The sequence below is a fragment of the Lucilia sericata genome, unplaced genomic scaffold (assembly GCF_015586225.1).
Source record: "Lucilia sericata isolate MDLA Ls3-8-SP2 unplaced genomic scaffold, ASM1558622v1 Contig000271F_arrow, whole genome shotgun sequence".
In the NCBI taxonomy this organism is placed as follows: Eukaryota; Metazoa; Arthropoda; class Insecta; order Diptera; family Calliphoridae; genus Lucilia; species Lucilia sericata.
Genome location: NW_023994296.1, coordinates 401877 through 414693, shown reverse-complemented (window position 1 = coordinate 414693; position 12817 = coordinate 401877). Strand labels below are relative to the sequence as shown.

General features: G+C 31.9%; 1 long non-coding RNA gene across 2 annotated transcripts in view; it reads right to left on the bottom strand.

Moving 5' to 3' along the window:
- Positions 1–12817, bottom strand: part of LOC119603039 — a 153768-nt gene that overhangs the window by 31667 nt on the left and 109284 nt on the right. The window lies entirely within an intron of this gene.

Sequence of the window (12817 nt, the reverse complement as noted above, 5' to 3'; positions counted from 1 at the left end):
TGCTGGGAGTGTTTGTCTAGTGTTGGCCTTTGCAAAGGTATACTAATTCTCAATCGTTGATTTCTTTACTATTTTCAGTCGGGTTCGTCCTTGGATATGTGTTAATTTCAAAGCTACAAACTGTAGTTAAATGTTGCAACTTTATTATTTACAACAAATATTCATTGCATTTTTAAAAATTTCATCCTATTGCTTTTCTTTTAAATAAATTCGAATTCTCTTAAATATTCTTTTCACAATAATCCTCTTCATAACAAACTGATTATGTTCAATTTCATATAAAATTACATTTATTGCATTTTATTAATATATTTAACGTGTATCTAATTTAATTTAACAAGAAAATCTTAAACTTTCTTTTCCAAATCATTTGACCCAGTTTTCAATTTCATTGTAGACCAACCAACCAACCATCCAGCCAGTCAGTCATGATGCATCCATGCAACCGTACAAACAACCAACCATTTATTTTGTTGCTTGCATGTTGCAATATTTAATATATTTTATAGATTTTGTTATAAATTTTCTTTCCTGCATTCTGATTAAACCATACGAAAAATAAAAGGAAAAACTAAACTTATTGCATTTAAGTTTTCATAATAGATTTCTCCTATAACAACCATTCCAAAACAGTCATTGATTCAGGCAACCATCTATCTATGTACCTATCCAAGGGGCTGCTAGAAGGTAGTATTAGAAAAAGAAAATTGAAAAATGATTTCTATTTTAACACACTAACACACTGACACACACACAGAATTCAAAATCTTTTCATCAGCATTATTGATCAGTTGAATTGTTTTTGTTGTCTTCCTCTACTTGCTCCTGTTTTGGTTCTTCTACAGCTGCAGTTTCGATTTTGAGGAAGTGGTAGAAAAAGGAAAACAAACCTAAATAGATTCGTATAGAATAGAATAAATAAAATTCATTCATGTAACATTTCAGTTAAAACATGACATTTATAAAGTTTTTCCCCCCATTTTCCAAACTTAAATAAATGTGCAACACAATACGAATGACGCACGTTGTTTTTTTGTTGTTGCTGTTGTTGAAAGTAAAGTGAAAATTTTCATTTATATTTTAATGATGAGTTACATACAGATTGTTTGTTGAACAAGATGAAATTTGTATTTTTCTATGTGTCAGAATGATTTTTATTTATTTAACAAATAATTCATAGAATGTAAGAATAAAATCGAAGAAGTGTTGAAAAGATAATTTGTGGCAACAAGGTAGAAATACTTAAGTTGTTTTATACTCTACACCACTGGGAAGGGTTTCTGCTGTTTGTAACGCATATAAATATCGGCTGTGGCACCATCTTAATCTGTTTTGAATCATATTCTGGCGAATACATTGAAATCGGTTCACAATTCTATCTATCTATCTATCTATATATCTATCTATCTATCTATCTATCTATCTATCTATCTATCTATCTATCTATCTATCTATCTATCTATCTATCTATCTATCTATCTATCTATCTATCTATCTATCTATCTATCTATCTATCTATCTATCTATCTATCTATCTATCTATCTATCTATCTATCTATCTATCTATCTATCTATCTATCTATCTATCTATCTATCTATCTATCTATCTATCTATCTATCTATCTATCTATCTATCTATCTATCTATCTATCTATCTATCTATCTATCTATCTATCTATCTATCTATCTATCTATCTATCTATCTATCTATCTATCTATCTATCTATCTATCTATCTATCTATCTAAATCTATCTATCTATCTATCTATCTATCTATCTATCTATCTATCTATCTATCTATCTATCTATCTATCTATCTATCTATCTATCTATCTATCTATCTATCTATCTATCTATCTATCTATCTATCTATCTATCTATCTATCTATCTATCTATCTATCTATCTATCTATCTATCTATCTATCTAGCTATCTATCTATCTATCTATCTATCTATCTATCTATCTATCTATCTATCTATCTATCTATCTATCTATTTGTCTCTTTGTCCTTCCATTCAAGAAATTTGGGGAGTACATTGAAATCTGTTCATTATTCTGTCTCTCCGTCCTTCTGTCATTCCATTGAAAACTTATAAAAAAATGTGCTTCATAAACTAAAAATAAACTATTAATATGAATTAAGCCGAAACTCAATACAAACAAAAAAAAAAAAGCGAAAAATATGAATATTTGCAGTTATTACGTTTTTTTAAACAATCAAGGCGAGCCGGTAAAAAGATAACAAATGATAATATTAATAATTATGAGGGTGATTTGCAAAAAAACATATAATATACAGATATATTATGATAAAGATAATTATTGCATGATTAATTTCTTTAGTCAAGAAAGAAATAACCGAACAAACAAAGAATTGAGACAAAGAAAAGAAAGAATTGCTTGAGTTATAAAATAAATATAAAAATTACTGTAATTTACATTTAAATTTACTTACAAATAATAAATACTAATTATTACAACTAGAAAAAAAATTATTAATTATATTTAATTTATAAATATTTATAAATTTTGTTGATAAAAAAGGGAGATACAAATATATAAAGATTTACAAGCAAATCGAAAAGGATATTTTGTGTATCAGAAAAGAGTTAGCAAGACTCGCGCTGGCATCCACATTACCAACACTGGCGGAGAAGCTGAAGTTCGATATCATTAAGTTGGTAAATGAGGGCAAGCGGAAAAATAGTAAGATCATCTGAAGAACTGCAACTTAAACATAGAAGTAGTAAGAAGGAGTAGGGTCGCGACATCAAATATCCGACGAACGATACTCGCGACCGGCTTGAGAGCCCAAAAAGTGTTCGAAAACTTTGCAAACTTCTAAACTCAGTTATACACAGCCAAAACATCTAAGGCAATTGTTTCTGATGGTATTTCCGCGGGGGCATGTTACCTTGATGATAGACGCCATCTTGATGTGATTGCAATCTCGGGGAAAAAGTCTGCCGGGACTATAAACTTGATTTGACATGGGGTCGAACCAGAGGACCACATAATCTGGTACCACGGGAACCGGTAGCACGCAGGGCAGAGTTTCAGACTTTGTCTTGTCCGAGTTATTGGAGAGATTACTTTGGGGTGCACGTGGTGGCTGTGGTTTAAAGCCAAATTCGCGGGAAGAGAATGTCGGTTAAAAGACTGATGCACGACGCTATTGCTATCAACAGTTACCCCACAGAAGAGTGATTGTGAGACTAATCGTTTGAAATGGGTTGGTGTTAAATGGATATGATACAGTTCTTCTCTATGGGTGTGTCGAATGAATGAGCAGTGTACTGGGTTTAATGGTGATGGATGTAAGGTATCTTATACAAGTGATACCTTTGAATTTTACTTCCTTGTCCAGGAATGTTCGGGGAAAACTCTGTTCATACCAGATTTACCACAGCGTGTTCTCTGTGAGTAAGAACAAAGTCCTCGGCTTGTAAGCAACGAAGCAGCAATGGTGAGAGATTAGATAGCTCGAGTACTTGTACAGGGATCGGCAGAACCATGTACAAAAATTGCCATCTACATGTAAGATGTGAGACGTCAAAAAAGCTCACCCTGTGGAAATAAGGCCGACACGGTAGGTGCTCACGTAAAGCACTTCGACATCTTGTTCCTGATGGTATATCCATCACTTTGGCGAGTGTTGAGAAGAGTGAAGAACAATAGTTATACCCTTCACCACTATAGTGGGAAGGTAGAATCACTTTCTGAGTCGATTTAACGATATCCGTCCGTCCGACCTTCCGTGTGTCCATGTAAACGTTGTTATCAAAGTACAGGTCGCAATTTTCAAGATAATTTCATGAAATTTGGCATACACATTTCTTTTGAAACAAGGACGAACAAGCCTATTGAAAATGGTTAAAATCGGCCCATTATTTCACCTAGCCCCCATACAACTGAACCCCCCGAAAAGGGCTTTTGAGCTCATAATTCTGTACAATATAAATGTATCTCGATAAAAGTTCACACAACTAAGTTTTATACAAGCCTTGATAACCTTGCCGAATTTCGAAATGATCGGACTTCATTTGACCCTAGCCCCCATACAAAGCCCCCCTTCGGAAAATGACTTGAATATCCGCAATTCACTTATTAACACTGTTATTGCAATGAAATTTATCACAGACAAATATTATATAAATATAAATATATCTAGCCCATTTTATCGGGATCGGTTCACATTTGCTCCTATTCCCCATATAAAGCCTCTTTCAGAAAATTAGGTTTTCGTCAATAAATTGCTTAAATAAATCGGAATCAAGGTAATATTCCAGATAAATGGTTTAATATGAAAAATAGATCACATTTAATATTCATAGCTGGTGTAGGGTATCATATGGTCGGCCACGCCCGACTAAACATTCTTACTTTTTTCAATATGATATGGTATGAGTTATCTCGATACCCAATAAATTTTTAACCTTGAGAGCAGACTATACTTTTCTGAAAGTTTAACTGAATCTGACCTGTGTATTTGTACAAATTTAAATGACTTGAGCACAACATTGAATATATAATTGAACAATTCTGGAATTTTCAATTCAGTATGAAATGTTTGAGAATTCAGTTTTGAAATGCGCAGTAAAATTGTACTATATTGTTGTTTTCTCACGATTTTGTAATTTCAATAACATTTATTTGTTATATTAATTAAATTTTAATACCACTAAATCTCTACAATTAAAGTTAAAATAATAAACAAATTAACTAAGTTACATCAAGAAAAAAAATTCCAAAAGGTCATCAAACTTCCTGCTTATTTGGTGGTATATCAACTATTTCACTTATTTAAAAAATAATTATTCCACAGTTAGATGAATATTTCCAAAGATGAGTTCAAAACTAGCACAGTTTACTTTAAACACAAAAAACCACACATCAATGTTTTGTATTTGCATTTCAAAATTTGTTTAAAGTTGCAAACTCAAAATTTATGCTTCAGTGTTTTAAAGGTTTCGTATTAATTTGAATAAATTAACAATTTATATATGTTGGTTGGTTAATAAATATAGTCATCAATATTCATTAAAAGCCAAACGGATTATTCAACTACAGTTTAACAAACGTTTTTTATTTTTTTACTAAACATATTTTAAATATTATTTGTTGTGGTTAGAAACAAATTAAATTATTTGTTCAAGTTATGCATATGAAATAATAAATTCCAGATCAAGTTTATGAAAATTTTAGAATAAAATCAGTTTGTTTAGTATTAAATGAATTTCAATATAAAAGTTTTTTTCTCTTGCATTTTCTAGACCGTTGGAGTTGTGCTTTAATTAAAATTCATTTAATTTTTGTTTAATTTAACTTCGAAAAACATTATTATTTTAAATGAGTACTTATTGAATGCTACATTATTTATTATCATAAAATGACTTGAATTTTATCTCATTTCTGTAACGAAACGTATATTTTACGCATCAATTATCTTGCATTTGCCAAAAAATACCATAAAACCAATACAAAAAGCAGATATTTTTTTAAAAAGAAAAGTTTACAATCATTCAGTTAAAGAATAAAATAAATACCTAAATACGTTAGACTAGTACACAATCTGGTGGAGAAGATAAAAACTAACCTCTATGTACTCCACTACTGTTAGAAACTAAGGAAAGTTTCAAAGCCATGAAGTGCTTTAAATGGGTAATTTTATGGATGACCTAATTACGCTGTGACCGATCTAATACGGTCGGTCGGTCAGTATTACGCTGATGATGTCTACTAGTGATTGATTGAGTAATTTGCAAAAAATACTCAGGTGACAATTTTTGAACATTACTCTGCCGGATCATGAACAAGCTCTTTGCTGAAGTAATCGAGTTATCTAATCTCTTGCAGAACGACGGGCATCATAACTAAGACCACATTGATATCCCGACAAGAAAAAGGCAATCACCAGTTGAGTCATTAGAAAGGATTTTCCTTAAAATATAAGAATTCCTATATTGAGCCACTAATGCCTCTGTTTAACTATAGAGGCGGACCACCAAATTTAGCTTTATCATAAGCGATTCCCATGCACTGTGGCCACCAAAGACTCTATTCCGTTTAATAGAGAAGATTAAAATAAGACCACATTGATATTCCGACAAGGAGAAGACAATCGCCAGTTGAATCGTTAGAGGGAATTTTCCTTAAACTATAAGAATTCCTATATTGAACCACTACTGCCTCTATCTTCTATAGCGATGCACTTCCGTGCACTTCAGCCATCAATGACTCTCTTCAGTGGATTTCACAGCCCTTGAGAGATCATGCATATCCTGACAAGGAAGAGGGAGAGGTTTAATTGAACCCCAGCAATCACACTTAATGCGCCAATATTCACTTTGTAATGAGTGATGAAGAAGCACCTCCACCCTCCAATGACTTACTCCGGAGCATTCCTCAATATTTGCACCTCAACCATCAAAGACTCACTTCAACTTTTAAAGGATTACGCGTACCCCGACAAGGAGAAGGGAGATTCTCTGGAACCCCAGCAAACTCAGTTTATGAGCCTTGATCCATTTTGTTATGAGCGGTGTAGAAGCACCTTCAGTCTCCATTGAGTCACCCCAGAGTATTCCTCAACATTTTAAACCCTGTTGTTTCAGCAACAGCACCTGTAGACGACAAACATCCAATTGGCATTTGCCGTTACAGATGCTACACCAATCCACCAAAAAGTTCACTCTCCAATGACACACTCAAGAGTATTCATCTGCATTTTAAAGACCGCACAACTAACCTACTGAGATGGGCCTGTTGTTTTAGCAACTGCATCTAGAGATGACAAACGTTCAATTAGCAACTACACCAATCCACCAAAAACCCCAACATTTTAATGACCGCACAACTAACAACTGAATCAGTTGTTTTGGCTATAGCACCCAGAGATGTCAAACCTCCTACTTAGATGGTTCTGTTGTTTCGGCAACAGCACCTAGAGACGATAAACCTCTAATTATCAATTACCGTAAAAGAAGCTTATACTCCAAAAGTCCAATGACGCACTTCAGAGTATTCCTCTACATTTTAAAAGACCGCAAAACCAACCTCCTTAGATGGCCTTGTTGTTTCGGTAACAGCACCTAGAGATGACAAACCTTCAATGGGCAACTGCTGTAACAAAAGCTATACAAATCCACTAAAAAGTCCACCCTCGAATGACACACTCAAGAGCATTCTTCAACTTTTAAAAGACCGCACAACTATCTTACTGAGATATACCTACTGCGATGGCCCTGTTATTTCGACTGCAGCACTTAGAGATTCCAAACCTGCAATAAGCAACTGCCATAACACAGTTTGTGTTCCAACCACAACTACGAGTACGCCGATGTACACGGATGAATAAATCACTAATTTAGAGTCAGTACGCCAAAAGCCGATGAGTCACAACTTCTGATATCTTACGTGAGAAGCGGGCAACAGATTTATAAAAGCCTCCTCCAATTAGCAATTGCCGTAGTAATCTACTAATCTACCAAACGCCGACTTCTCTGAAAAGTTATACTGAAATTATAACTTAAACTAACATTATCTTCCCACGATTTGTGTTTCAACCATTGCCATGATGAGTCACAACTTAAGTAAGAAGCGGATAACCAAAGATGCAATGCGAAGTTTCCTTAGCTTTCCTCCTATTCACTAAAGTCGCGCAACCACTCCACTGATATGACTCTGTTGTTTCGGCAACAGTACCTAGAAACATAACCGAATGATGCGATAAGAGGTTGCCATAGCAATCCTCCCATCCACTGAAGACACTCCCAGTGCAGTCCTCAACCGAGCAACCATACTACTGAGAAGGCTCTTGTTTCGGAAACAATAACTAGAGATATATTTTGTGAAATAAAATATGCACTAATATATTTCTTTCATGACGTGTAAGACAACCACGGAATAGAAATTATCATTACATAGTCAACTGAAGCCAATAATTAGACTGTCAGGAAGTGGTAAACCTCAATCATATCGCGTATCAAGTCACATTATGACAACTGTTAAGATGTCAACAGTACCGAAGAGCTCAGCCAATAACCGATACAAGATGAATTCTGTGGACCACCGATTATAGTAGTAACAGATTATTTGGTTTTCTGGTCAAACCCCTAGACAAAATACTCTAAGTAATGACTCCTTTAGTTTATAGTACACAAGAGGTATTGGTAGCACTTATACAGCCCCGAGTTGCAATAACACCAAATGTAAATTGTAGACATTACAAATCAAAAAAAGAACTCAACTATAAAGTTTTGTAACAAATATGCTTTCTTTGGACCCATCTAATATTAAATATTTTGCCTGATTTCAATAATTTTATTGTCATTTAACGAAAAAGTCAAACACAAATGACAAACGCCATCAAAGTAAAAAAATATAAATATTTTATGGCTCGTAAAACCGCAAAAATATTATTAACTGATATGAAAAAAAGGTCATAAACTGTTGTTATATTTCGCAAAATAATGTGAACTTAATGTTAAAAAGCCAACAATAAAAGCATATAAAAAATAAACAATAAATATTGTAAAAACATATAAAAAATTTAATATAAAATCCATACTTGTACTACATTATTATCATCATCATCAACAACATCCATCAAACTTCTTTCCAAATTAATTTTACATACATACTTACAGTATTTTCAAAAAAAAATGTCATTTGATTTTTAATTAAAAATAACGACAACAATAACTCACCTGAAAAGAAAAGAAGATTTCAGAAAAAAAATTAATAAATTTATCATAAATATTTCTTAAATAAAAAGTAAATATTTATTTAATTAACTAATTATACAAAAAATTTGAAACCTGTTACAGTATATATTGGATTTTGTTTAAAAAAAAAATAATTTTGAATCAGACATTTATTCACTAGTTTGAGAAGGATTTGAAAATAATTTGACATTGATTACCTTCTCAATGATTTGAAACTTTCATTCTAAATTTTTAAGTTAAACTTTCGTTCAGTTTAAATACTGATTATTGAGTGAAGTTTGAGAAATATTTGAGAATTTTATTATAGATTCAAATTGTATTTTAAATTATTTATTATTAAAAGTTAGAGATTAATTTGAGAATAACAACTAGGGAAAGTAAAATTTAAATTTAATTATTGAACTCAGACATTTTTTAAGCTTTGCAAAACATCTGAGAAACCTTTGAGAATTTTAAGCATTAAATACTTATATTCTTAACTGGTATAGCGATCATATGGTAGGTCACGCCAATTGTCCAAAGACAATTGATTCGTAAACGAAACGTTCAATCGCACGAACGACTATATTTTCCCTAGAGATCTTCATTTAGGTGGATCAGTCGCGTTGTTTAGAAAGTAGATTCTTAGTGAATAAAGTCTATACTTCTTCTTTCATAAAACTTCTTCCAAAGACGTTATAGAAGTGATTTAATCTCTTAGCGTGAGGTCCAAAAGGCAGTTTTAATACCCACTGCTGTTATGTTTCGTATCAGATGATTTAAGTTTCTTGTATTTCCACCATAAGATCTTCGGTCCCTATTAAAGTCCCTGCTGGAAACAATGTCTGTTGCAATCGATTTCTTAAAAAAAACATCAGTTTTGATTATTCCATTTAATAGTCGATATTTCCCTTAACAGGACTTCCACTTTAATCGGGAATTTGCTCTTCCCTGTCGACTCATGTGATCATTAAAGATCAAGTGTTGTTTAACAAATCTATTGAGTTCAACCTTAATAGATCTGCTTATCATATAGGCGTGTGCTGTGACTCAGATAATAGGTCAGATCGTTCTTCGGTGATCATGAAATATCCTTTTCAAGATTGAAAATATAATGCGAAGTTTTCTTAAGAGTTTAAAGATAATTTTGACAAGTGGTTATTCGAGATCAATTCTCTTCATTGAAGATCTATAGTTGTTTTTATATTACCAACTAGCGTGTAAATTTCAATCTCAATAGATGTACTTGTAATGTAGGCGTGTTGAGACACAGATAATAGGTCAGATCGTTCTTCGGTGATCACGAAATAGTTTCTTAAGAGTTCAAAGATTGTTTTAACAAGTTGTTATTCACGATCAATTCTCTTCATTGAAGATTTAGAGTTGTTTTTATATTACCCATTAGCTTTATCATGTAGACGTGTGATGACGCAGATGTTAGGTCTGAGCGATCTTATTTGATCACGAAACAGTTTCTTAAAAGTTCAAAGATTGTTTTGACAAGTTGTTATTCACGATCAAATTCTCTTAATAGAAGATCTAGAGTAGTTTTTATAATACCCAAGTTGTCAAGTTTTTATTCACGATCAATCCTCTTTGATCATCAAAGTTTTCTTAAGAGTTTAAAGATTGTTTTGACAAGTTGTTATTCACGATCAAATTCTCTTCATTGAAAATCTAGAGTAGTTTTTATAATACCCAAGTTGTCAAGTTGTTATTCACGATCAATTCTCTTTGATTATCAAAGTTTTCTTAAGAGTTTAAAGATTATTTTGACAAGTTGTTATTCACGATCAATTCTTTTCATTGAAGATCTAGAGTAGTTTTTATAATACCCAAGTTGTTATTCACGATCAATTATCTTCCCTGTCAACTCGTGGGATCATTAGAGATCAAGAGTTGTTTCCATATAACCCACTAGAGTGTAAAGTTCAATTTCAATAGATTTGCTTTGATCATGATCGATCATAGTTGATCATCAAATACCCTATCCAGGATTGAAATTATAATGCAAAATTTTCTTAAGAGTTTAAGGATTGTTTTGGCAAGTTTTTATTCACGATCATTTCTCTTCATTAGAGATTTAGAGTTGTTAGTATAGTTCAATCCCCATAGATCTGCTTATCATATTGGCATATTGTAACGCAGATAGAAGATCAGATCGTACTTAGGTGAACGTGTCAATATTACTTTTCAATATTGACATTCACCTAAGTACGATCTGCGAAATTGTCTTAAGAGCTTCAAGATCATTTTATCAAGTTTTCATTCACGATCAATCCTTATCCCTGTGAACTCATGAGATCATTAAAGATCAAGAATTGTTTTCATATAACCCACTAGAGTATAAAGTTCTATCTCAGTAGGCGTGTTGTGACGCAGATCGATCAGATCGTTCTTAGGTGATCATCCCAAGATTTTCTTAAGAGTTTAAAGATAATTTTCTCAAGTTCTTAATCACAATCAAGTTTTTACTTTGAAAGCTTTATTTCCCTTTTAGCCCTTTACAAGTTGTTGCAACAAACAACAACGACATTTTTTGTTATTGCAATTTTACAAGGCCATTTGCAACAAACAGTGAACTACAAATGTATTTATAAAAGTTAAACGGAATTCACCTTTGTCAATTATTATAATACTCTGTCTAAATATAACACATTCAGTTTGTAAAAAAAAAAAAAAAAACAAACAACAATAAATAATACTAACTCGTGTTATTTACTGTTGTATTTTGTTTGTGTTCTAATTATTATAAACGCCACAAAATTATTACTTGGTATATGTAATAAAATTAAAAAAAAAAAACAGTAATAAAAATAAAAAAGTGTTAATTAACAACAAGTAACAATTTGTTTGAGTTTTAAGTGTGTATTTTTAATACATTTTATTTATCAACCAGATATGGTAAATTTACAATGAAATTTGAATTTAAAACAGGTAAAAATGTTTTATTCGACTATAACGATCATTAAAACCTTTTCATATTATCGATATTAATATGAGCATCTGGGTGATTAAATGAGAAGACGGTATTTTATGGGTACTAAAATCAATTATAGACCGATCCTCATGAAAGTTGTAGACCGATCCTTATGAATGTTGGTTAAGATAAGTTCGTTCATTACTTTACTAGTATTTTAAAGATGTTTTCTAAAGGGAAGCTTTTATTGGTTCTAGGTTCAAATGTGAACCGATTTTTCACCATTTTTATAACAAACAAAACTGTATCAGTACTACATCCATCAAAGCCGCTTTCACTTAGGTCCTATCATGTTTTGAATGTTTCATATATTTAAAGAAACATTCATATATCCGATGAAAGTATTTCATTGTAGAATGCATTTTTGTTTAGTGTTGCGATTCCAATTTCTTTTGCCACTAGATCAATGGGTAATCAGTTCATCATGACGAAAAAAAAAATCTATATATTTTTGCAATTATTTCAAGCTTTCTTCCCTACTTGTGGAAATATTTTATACAAATCTTATAGAAATAAATAAATAACAAATAAGTAATAAATAAAAATATAAACAATATCGATAAAATATATTGTTTTGCATAAAATAACAATATTAAACAGCGAAATCAAATATTCTGTTTGTGTTTCATGATGAAATTGTCAAAATGAAATCAATTATTTTGTATTCATAACTTTAATCAAATGCACGCGCTGTTCAAAAAAAATCTCTTGCATGAGTAATACTTTTTGGGGGTTGCTTTACACTTGTGTCCTTTTTTCATTTTTATCCTTAATATAGCAATAATTCCATATATACATGAGGGATTTCATGTCAAGTGAACCAACTTTTGAAACCAATTTCTTCCGATTTGCACCAATGTTAGTCCCATTCGGTTGTGGCTAGACACAATTTTTTAATAATATCGTTCAAGAGCCTTCTGAGTTACAGTGGGTCAAAGTTTTTGGATTTTTGAATTTGAAATTTCATCCCTTTCGGAAGACATCGGTTTTTTAATGTTGAGTCACTTCACATGTTTAATATTATAAAATTATACAAGGTTACTTGTATCCCTAAGCAGATGAATAAAGTGAACGAGGTTGGCTTCTCACAATGTCCATGGATTTTATTACACTCCATCTAGAGTGATATA